This window comes from Varroa destructor, unplaced genomic scaffold (assembly GCF_002443255.2).
Source record: "Varroa destructor unplaced genomic scaffold, Vdes_3.0 BEIS01000001.1, whole genome shotgun sequence".
In the NCBI taxonomy this organism is placed as follows: domain Eukaryota; kingdom Metazoa; phylum Arthropoda; class Arachnida; order Mesostigmata; family Varroidae; genus Varroa; species Varroa destructor.
Genome location: NW_019211454.1, coordinates 32,163,753 through 32,172,931, shown reverse-complemented (window position 1 = coordinate 32,172,931; position 9,179 = coordinate 32,163,753). Strand labels below are relative to the sequence as shown.

General features: G+C 46.3%; 1 long non-coding RNA gene across 1 annotated transcript; it reads right to left on the bottom strand.

Annotated features, from left to right (window-relative positions):
* Nucleotides 1-237: 237 nt before the first annotated feature.
* Nucleotides 238-9,173, bottom strand: LOC147758528 (uncharacterized). Its single transcript, XR_015321699.1, has 3 exons — nucleotides 7,606-9,173; nucleotides 6,998-7,185; nucleotides 238-2,603 (listed from the first exon to the last, which is right to left on the bottom strand). It is a non-coding gene; the product is annotated as an uncharacterized LOC147758528 (long non-coding RNA).
* Between the last annotated feature and the right edge of the window lie 6 nt (nucleotides 9,174-9,179).

The window sequence follows — 9,179 nt, the reverse complement described above, 5'->3', positions numbered from 1 at the left end:
ATAATGATGGAATAGCTACTAAAGTAGCAGTTGCTGTTGTTACTATTATTGTCGTCGTTGTTTTTGCTACCGTTGTTGTTGCTGCTTCTATTTTTTTTGTCGTTGTTGTTGTTGTTGCTGCTGCTGCTGCTGCCGCTTCCACTGCTCGTAATGGCTGCACCGTTTCCACCGATCCAAGCCCTCGTGTGTTGGGCAGCAACGCGGCCACACACTGGCGATTTTAGTTTAAGATGCGCCACCATCTCCGCCGAATCTGGCGCGAGCGCGCCGACTCCGGCGCCAGCAAGCCGAGCTTGTTTTGTTTACTCCGCTACGAGCGCGGCTGGTTCGGGAAAACAAAGGCCGTTTTGTTCTGCCGGCGCACTACTTCTACTTGGTTACGTACGATGATCCTCACTGCTCGCCCTGTAGTCGTCCTTACCCTAATTGGCAGCAGCACTGATTAATCATTGAGTCTGGGTGTTTCACCGACCAGTCGGCACCTTGTAGCAAAAAGTACTCTAGCTTCTATCTTTCTTTGATTTTCTGCTTTTTCATCGTTCGCTACTGTCACATTTATGCTTCGATACTTCTCTCATCCTCTATTTTCCGTTAGTTATTTTCGTCCACTGTTAACTACGTTATACCATGAACACCGTTTCAATGGAGACTTGGACACCGCACCGACACCAGAGCAGAGACAACATTAAATATGCGCTATTATATAAATATAGAAGACTAGAAAAACGTTTTGTTACTGATCCATGTCCGGTTAGGACGATTCATTTGTCAAAGTAGCTGCGCTGGTTTTCACTGTAAAAGTAACTGCAGCATTCATTGTAATCCATTTTAAAGCATATCGCTTCGTCTTGTATTTGAACTATATAATGTAATAATTCTCATTCGTGCGACCAGCAGACCAGAACGAAGGTAATTTTGGCGATCAGACCGTATAAGTCTTAGCACTACACAGCATAGCACGGAACAATCGTAAATCCAATGTTGTCACCACCTCGCCTTGTTGGCTCTGTCGAAGGTCTCGTCGTTTTCATCTTTTCACTGGCATTACCCGCCATCACTGATGCCTACATACTGCCTTACATCGTACCACGATCTCACTCACCCCGGCACCTGCACGTTCACCCGTTGCGTTCCGTCCTCGCTAGCAGGAAAAAAAGAAAGACCATCCATTGATACTACATACGACAATGATGAACGATCGGCAAGGGCCGTAGACAAACACACTTCATTCACTTCACTGGTTGAATCGTTGACGTATTATATCCTGCTAGATACTCGACGATGGAAATCCCTTCGGAACAGCACATACGTTGATGAAAGTCGCTTAATCGTTGCTTGAACGCTTCAATCGGTTTCTACCATAGTTGATGTTGCTGCAGCTGCTAGAACTGCTATCGCTGATGCTTCACTTTACTATTGAGTAACCTCACACGCACGCAGCCGCCCACACTTTCACACTCCGCATTTGATGGGATCTGCCTTCTTAGCCAGCAGGTATTCTTTCGATTCGAACGAGCATGGGGGCAACGTCTTTCGCCCCTTTGTTGCCTTGCTGCTTAGCCTGGGCAACGGACGGCGGAATATCCGACGTGGGTTCGTCGCCCTGCTCGTACGCCGGCAGCAGATGTATTCGATGCTTTACACTCGCAGCTTCTCACTGCACTCTACTCAGTGTTGCATAGAGTTTGCACTGACTTTGCACAGTCCCGCTGGTTGCTTTGTCGCTGCGCAGCGTCAACTAGTAATCGCGCACGTTGCTGCACGAGCAAGCAACCGCCAATATAGCTCGTTTCTTGGTTGTTTCGTCACACTTTGCTATAAAGCGGGCAATACAGAGGGCAAAGCTGAGCAAAACCCTTTGCTTTGTCTGGGGCCTCTGGGGTTTTTTGGGACACCTACCACCTGCTGTCTCCTACATCCCGGCGAGCGGCGAAGGGCTGCGACGGCTCCTCTCTTCAGCGCTCGGCCGTCGCATAGCCGGGACTCGGCAGCCAACCTTCCCCATCAGCACCTTATAGCCTTCTATACGTTTGCGGCGACTCAATACTTTTTATATTGCTTGACTGCCTGTTGCCCCTTATTGTTGGCTGCTTGTTTGTCGGCTTGTTCAGACCATCACTAGATGCCTGCTGAATGTATAGAACCGTGTTGAATGATATGGACACAAGCAATGGCAGGCAATGCCAGTGCTGGGGTCTTCGTCGTCAGAGCGGCGCGAGAGAACCGAACAATAGACGGGCTACAAAGAAAAGAGAGAGAGCGAGAAAGATAGAGAGATAGGTAGGTAGATAGATAGAGAGAGGGGGAGGAGAGAGATAGAGAGGGGGAGAGAGATAGAGAGAGGGAGAGAGATAGAGAGGGAGGGAGAGAGATAGAGAGGGAGAGAGAGAGAGAGAGAAAGAACTAATGTCTACGCGGTTGTATCGCGGATCAGCAGCTAGCCGGCACTAGCTAAAGCTAGTTAGCTAGTTTGTCTGTCCCAGTTCTACCGCTTTGAACCACTCTTGCCGCCACTGTTGCCACTGCTTTTCTTTTTTCACCGACAGAACAGAAGAAAGAAAACGGAGGAGACGACCACGGCACACGCCATGGGAACCGGGGGCCTGCAACAGCGGAACGGACAGCGGCGGATCAGCCAGTTAAACAAGAGCAACAACGACAACACGACGACAGCAGTCGACGTCGCGCCAGACTGACACCACGGAGGGGCAAACAGGCAATCTAGCTAGCTGACTGGTAGGCACGGAAGCTGTTGGCACGGTAGGCGGTGGTGGTACTGGCAGCCTAGGGCCAGCGATGAACGCAGCCTGGCCAAGTCAGCAGCAGTAGCCAGAGATCCGGAGCCAGTACAACAGCGACAACGAGAGAGCAAGCTGGGAGGCAGTAGAGCCAGCAGTATCCGAGAGGAGGATGCACGCAAACTGCAGCGCGCCCTAGCGACGCAATAGTCAGTGAGAACATGGGATGTGTCGGGGGACGTGTCGCACGAGAGGGGGTAGGGAGCAGGGCCCCCGGAGGTGAGGGTATCGGGGCTACCCCTGAACGTCGAAGGGAAGGAAAAGGCGGAGGGCCAAACCATTGCCGAAAAATGGAAGATTTGCCGACACATGGAAGACAGTTGCTTGGAACGAGGAGGATGGCTAGACTGTTAAGGAAACGGGTTGGAGATGAAATGCGTGTGAGTTGGGGGGGGGGGGGGGGGCTAAGCCCTCGTTTGTGAGAGGAGTGCCGGTGGTCCCCCTACAATGGGAAAGAGACCCACGAGAGCAAAAGAAGCGGAGAGCGGAATAGCAGGAGGTAGCGGCCGGTGTTGAGGGAAGGGAAACATAGAGAATGCGGTTGAAAAGGCTACACGAAGATAACAGAAGAACAGGACACCACTGGCCTGAGTCGACTCGCTTCGATAATCAAGAGCCACCGCGGACTGGCGAGTAGCAGCAGCACACCTAACGACAGATACAACAACCAACGTTCGCCAATAATCTCTAAACAACATGCCGTTATTACGAGACGACAGTATCGCGACAACCAAGCGAGGAATTTGTGGCTACGATGCTGGCCAAGTATCGGAGTAACAATCTTGTTGGACCATAACAGAAAATTGGCAAGCGATTTAGAGTAGCAGGTGCTGAAAAAAAGCCACCGTTGTCGCTACTGTCAGTCAGTCTGTCCGTATGCCAACATGAACTGAAGTGAGCAATAAAAAAGTAACCACATAGTGCCAATTAATGAAGAGAATAAACTAGAATTATCTATTGCGACTGGGCATAAATATATGCATCTGTACAGACTTTAAACGTGATGTAGATCTGCCCCACCACAAGGAAACCTGACAAGTACTCAGCTTTATCCAGTAGCTTTAAGCGCTGTATCAGCCCAGGATACCGTAGTATTTTGGTAGACAACCTAGGTCCGGAAGCAGGTTGCGTTAATCTGGCACGGATTAATCACAAAATGGGCCAATACAACAGGAGGCAGCTGTTCTTATTGTTTTATTTTAGCCTCGTAAATTCTCTTAGATAACACGGCAGACAAGCAGAGTAACGGACTGTGTACACCCTCTCCATTATCGTGCTCCATGACAGACATACGGTCACCGTAAAGAAACTAACTTATCCAGCCACTAGATCCCTAGACCCACAGTCGTTGCGATTCCATCTCGTTTCAGTAGCAAGATCCTGCAACATCCGGATATAGCAACGAGAGCCAAGGATCGAAACAGGAAGATGATAGGAGCGTATCCGTGAAGCGCACATAGAAAATGACGACAATGTAAAGAGTATCGAGAAAATGGTGAAACACCAGCAGTGGACCAAAAGGAAGAAGACGAACATGATGAAGGGGAATCGCAAAAAATCTCAGGAAGCGGCCGAGGGAAACCACAACGAGCCAGCAAACTGCAGAGGCAGTTTAAAAAGTAGAGTAAGCGATACAGCACTGGAAGACTAGCCAGCAGCTGGCCGGTTTGTCGGAGTCGCGCTGTTATAAAAAGTCAAAGACAGAATAGGCTTGCCACCACTTTTCTTACTGCGACCGTCGCTACTGTTACCGCCCTATGATGAGAATTTTTCCTAATTATCTGTTCGGTTTCGAGTTTTCCTTCAACAACCGTGCCTGACCCTATCGGCTTTTCGGTCCGACGCGTACCTACTTCAGCTGCCAGTCCTGTCGATGCACCTGCAGCAGCTGGTGCAACTACTGCAGGATATTTTACCCTGACGTTTTATTATTCACTGTCCTGTACTATGTTTGTCCTGTGCACCCTATGGCGTTTTATTTGTAAACACTGCAGACGGTTCTAGCAGGCAGGCGAAGGTTGAAGCAGCGACTACGGCGGCTAGCATTTAGGCCATGAACCCTGCGTGAGCAGAACTTTCGACTCCAGAAACTAGACTTAATTTAAACGAGCGAAATAAGTAGCGTAAATGAAAGCAGTAGTAGCTGAACTGGATTCAGGCGGTCGTCTGCTATAACCACTGCTGCTTCAAGCGGTCATCTGACTGCTTTTACAAACAAAAAAACCGTTCCCGTTGCTATTCTTGTGCTTTCACCATGTTTGCAGATGCCACAGCCGCGAACAGCCACCGTCGACGTCAACCTTGTCGCCGTTGAAATCCCGTTGCGACCAACCGTTGGCCCTCAAGTTAAGACTATCACTCGCTTGCTTGTTTCGTTTTTGTTGCTTTTTTCCTTAATCAAGATCCAGCCAGAGGCCAATGTAGAACCTGTTTTTATGTCAATCTGATGATAATCGAGTAACTGCCGTTCCTTTCAGTTCCGTGTATTTCAACTTTTCTCCGTCGACACTGTCGCTATCAAATCAACGCAATCATCGTCCATACATATTAGTTGTATAGCACTTTGGCTTTAACGAAAGACACGCGTGCGCCGGTGTTGATACTAGCTGCGTGCAACGGTACAAAACTGCTGTAACTGGTAACTGACAATACAATGGCGAAACGTCCGCTCATTAAACTAAAAGACAAGTAAAACCTAGGTTCAAATTTTGGAATAACAGGTTCAGGGTAACCTGATGGAGCTGAGACGTCTGTCGCAACGCTAACGCAGTTCTGGATATAAACTTTGAAACATTTCAACTACATATGGTAAAGGCGCTTTTAGTACGCGGCAAGCGGCGCCAGTATCTCAAAGACTGAAAGCTTTTGTGCGCTCACTCTCACGCGATCTCCTTGTCGGGTTTCCCGCAACGCGCACAAGACCGTGTGCTGTGTTTATTTTGATTTCATAATGGGGCTTCATCATCGCCATCGGCGCCACCGCTCAAAACAGAGATTATACTATTACTAACAATCGCAGCAGGAACTGCACTATGGACCGATGCATAAATCAAATTGTACCGGTAACTCCGATAGCCAAAGACGAATCGGGAAGCAAGCCAGAGCACTGAATCAATGTGTGCGTACGTAATGATAGTTGTTATCCTTCGTGGGATACGCCAACAGACGTAGGAATTGACGAACTCTTGGGAAGAGTTTATTTATTGGAAATAAACGAAATTGTAGAGCAGCTAGGTCGACGGCCGCAAACATGGTGACAATAATCGCGCTAGAACTCGTCGACGTCAGTCGTTCATGGGGAACCAACCACCTTGCATCACGGTACAAGCAGGACGTCAACAACACACGTTCTACTAGCAGTACTCACCAACAGTCACTACTATCATTTTTGTTAGTAGAAAAGTAGACCCAAGCATTTTTATCCACGAAAGATTCGATGCGTTGGCAGCAACGGACAAGGTAAGAATGAAAACAAGCCACGGTTTTTCTCTAGTTCGTTTCCACTGTTTCTCTCTTCAAAGTTGCACGCTCAGCCAGTACCTTACATGTAGCAAAGTTGCTACAGAATGGGATTTTGAAACTGGGCCACCCACTTCTTAGGCGCTGACGAATATTGCGGTTCCAGTTGTTGAAAGTGGAACTGCAGGACTCGTTTTTGTATAAATAGCTCTCTCGTTAACTTGCTGCTATTGCCATCGCTAGAGCCCGCCTAACCGCTGATTAGATACTTGCTAGGAGGTCAACACAACCATTAGCGGATATCGTTAATGAAGCTGATTTTCGTCAGGCAGACGAATGGTACTGCTGCTGCTGCTACGAGCTTAGAAGTACGCGCCGAAGCAAAACAGCCCCGGCCTTGAAAGGGCAGTCTCGCCTTATGTAAAGGTTCTCACAACAATCTAACACACATTGAAATTGAGTGCGATATACGTAGACAGTTTAGCTGTGTACGCAGACAAGCCTTTTTTTCAATCCTCTACCTATAATGCTACGGTTCGCATTTTGTTTGGTCCGCAAGCTATTACTTTCAATTGTTATTCAAAGGTGAGTACGTCTGGCAGCGGAAATAAATATTTACAACTGCGTAAATTGCGTTTGGTGCCAAGCAAGAACTTGCTAGGGGAGACATTTTTTCATTTAATCGTATATTTTCCATCATGATAAGTTCAATTACTTCTTTTATTTAATATTGTACTTGCCTTGCGTATATGAATATGTTGTTGATGCGCGTCAAGTTCAAGTTGAATTCGTATTTTGCTTAAGGAATACAACGGGACAGCACTGAAGTGTAAACCACAATACATATATCGGCCTGAAGTATATTCGCGGCAGATCACGACTGTGCTCTGTTGATATCCCCTCGTAGACGCAGGACGAACGAAGTCAACTTTAGAAATAGAAAACATAGTTACGAATCTATATGCGTATGATCTGCCTTGTTACTCAATTCCTCCAATGGAGCATGGAGTTTAGCAATGGAAGATCGTCAAATTTTTAAAACGTAATAACAACAATGTCAGATGCGAATGCGAACAATAGAGTAAATAAGTCGGGCAAACTAGGGCAAAATTTAGGGCAGACGTGTTACGCAGACCACACCCCACAGCTATGGTATTTGTTTTAGGACTCGTAGAGCCCTTATAGGCGCTTGGTTCGATGTTATTTTGGCACATCATTAGCCAATTTTACAAAGATATCTGTATATCTGTATAAAAACAATGCTACCTAAGATTTTAACGTTTTTGCGCTAACTGTGCATATCAGCCTAAATGACCCGCACTCCCAAATTGTATTGCCTAGAACGTACTTTGATGTACGGTGTCCGATCCATCCCGATCACTCACTCCACAAACGTAAGCTTCTTTACTACATACGCCACGCCGCCGTTTTATACGAAATAAGCGCAAACGACATATTAAGATATCATTTATTATAATCATCGTTGTTATTATTATTATAATTGTTTCTTATCGTATCAGTAATAGTTGATTCAAATCATCGCGTTTTATCATCATTGTCCATTTTGTTTAGTACTTTCTATTATATCGTCATAATAAATGTTCGGTATGCATACTTACACAGTAAGATGGTAAGAAAGTATCTCAGCTGAGTAAAAAAAAATCGAAATTAATCTTCAGTCGATGTGGATGTCACCCGGTGTGTGTGTGTGTACGTGTTTCTTTAGACATCCGATCTTTATTCTTTTGTCTATATATTCACTTAATAGAAGTTTGTTTTCGCAGCAGTTGGTAAGTCAAATTACTCTTTCCGAGTAGGTTGAATATATGATCGAATCATTGTTACCGTTGGTGATGTGGGGCTTTATTCGATTTGCTGTTGATGATACAGCGCAAAACAAACTTGTTTTTTGTTATTTTCACGGATGTGCAATGCCGTTTGTTATTGGTTGTTTGTCGTTGGCTGGTTGTTGTTTTGTAGTGGCATTAGTAGTAGTAGATCTCTCGGTTTGCTTAGTATCAGCTGTTAAGCAACAGCTGAACTTCGCTCCGCTTAAAACAATTCTCTTCTCAACAGCCAAACAAGCATTGACAAAGACGAATTTTTTGCCGTCCCTACAGGAGCCATTGAGATTCTCGTATACCAGCGCTGTTGTTGTTAAAGCTGTTGAACCTACCTGCTGTATTACCGCTTATTGTAAGTCTTTTCTATTCATCGAGATCCATCACGTGTTCAGAAACGACCATATTCGTACTTTCATGCAATACACCTACTAGCGTGCAAACTGCATGGCTGCAACTCTCTCCCTGAAACTCTAGTAAGCAGAAAACGGCAGCACGTGTCGCAATGAACCGCAATCACTGTTTCTCAGCACTCACTCTGAAATGCAACTGAGGTTCACAGCGCGGTCCTTAAGTTAGTACGCGCTGGCGATCTCGAGGCCTTTTGAACTGATCGACTTGTACAGAACTTTTACTAGAAACAACTACCTGATTGGGAATTTCACATGCTTCTCGATCTAGGAAACGAGTCACGAAGAACATGAGCGCGTTCATTTTGGAAAAAGACGCATATTCTTATCGTCTTTTAAGGATAGCCGGGTAGCAAAGACAGCAGTGTATAGGCTACAACAGCAGAATGAGCGTGGTCAAGCAAGCATCAATGGTCTTTGTAGAAGGCGGCTTTGTATGAACTGAATTTATTTTATTACACTTGTAATCATTGTTGCTATCGCGTCCGATCTGGCAAACAACGAGCGGCTGTGGTGCGCAGTCGGTTATCTCCCTTCCCATTGCTTTTGCATCTGTCTATTCGCTTTCAGTCCTTTACTCCTTACCGCATGCTCGTCCTGTCATACCACAGCTTCTCCTTCCTGGGTCGGCATGCTCCGTATCCCCCTAACATAATACGACCTATATATAT